This window comes from Diaphorina citri, unplaced genomic scaffold (assembly GCF_000475195.1).
Source record: "Diaphorina citri unplaced genomic scaffold, Diaci psyllid genome assembly version 1.1 scaffold3234, whole genome shotgun sequence".
Taxonomy (NCBI): domain Eukaryota; kingdom Metazoa; phylum Arthropoda; class Insecta; order Hemiptera; family Psyllidae; genus Diaphorina; species Diaphorina citri.
In genome coordinates this window covers 19,942-21,286 of record NW_007380645.1, presented here as the reverse complement: position 1 = coordinate 21,286, position 1,345 = coordinate 19,942, and positions in this window count along the sequence as shown.

The window sequence follows — 1,345 nt, the reverse complement described above, 5'->3', positions numbered from 1 at the left end:
TGTATAACCTTCTTTCCAATCTTGACATTGCTTTCCAGTACACGGTACGTGTCCTTTTCTTCTACTTCTTCTATGTCCGTCGATTCTTCTTCTTGTAGCATTACAAGTTCTGGGTATCTTGTAATTGCAGTTCGCAATAATACAGAATTATCGTCCTGTCCTGTTACAAGTATAATGCTCTTTGTTTCTAAGTTTGTGGAATCAAACGGGTTACCATTTTTCAGGTTGGTCTTTTTAAACAGGGGTTCAGGCCACTTGTTTCCAATGAGTTCCAAGATTTCGTTGTTTGACAACTCAGAAACCCGTTGCAACTGAGACTTTGTTTTCTCCAAGCATATTTCCTCTTCATTTATCTTCTTTTTGCATTTTGTACAAACTCGTGACGTTTCATAGAATTCTTGGGCTTTCTCTTGTAGTGCCTTGATTTTGATGTTTTGCTTCTTCAATATTTCTTCTGCTTCATCTTGTTGTTCTTTGATTTGATTCTTCTGTTTATTGATGGTCTCCATCAATTTATTAATTTCCACATTCTTGTCAAGGGCCTCACCTGTAGTTATGTCTGGTCTTTTACTCGGTTGATATCGGATGTTTTCCTTTACTCTTTTAGCTGCCTTTGACCAGCTAGCAAGTTCATCGATTGTCTCTCTTACAGTTATCTCTAGATCAATATTTTCAACTACCATTTCTAACTGATTGGCCTTTTTTATCATTTCTTCTACAATATTCATAAATTCTTTCGATACATCATCCAAAACAGGGGACCTCTTCTTTGTTCTTTTAATTCCTTTCCCTCCTCTATTTCTCAAGGCTGGTGTTTCCCACGTAGCAGTTCCTCTAGGAGTAGAAAATTTCAGTTCCTCTTCATCTGACGTTTTCTCTAGAGGTCTCACTGTGTACGTGTTTCTGGTCCTGCTTGTTACAGGAGTTACATTGTTTTCCATTTCTACATCCTCTATGTCGTTCAAGTCCTGTTTACGCCTATCCAAAGGAAATTGTCCATTCGCCTCTTCTTGTTCTTGATCTCCCATCTTCTAACACCAAAATTCAGGGTATTACCTCAGTTGAGATAGTACTTGGAAGTGCTTGGCTCGAAACTAAATGATTAAAAATAAGAAAAAACTTTAATAACAATGATCCCTAATAATATTTTCCTGCAAGGGTTTCACCCCACAGACTTCACACTTCAGAAAATCGGGTTTCTTACGAACCTATGACGTAAAAAAAAAAAAAAAAAAAAAAAAAAAAAAAAAAAAAAAAAAAAAAAAAAAGGGGCCTTTTTTTTTGGGTGTTAAANNGGTGTGTGAGTAGTACCCTAGAAGCTTTGTGGTTAAAGTCTATTTTTTTT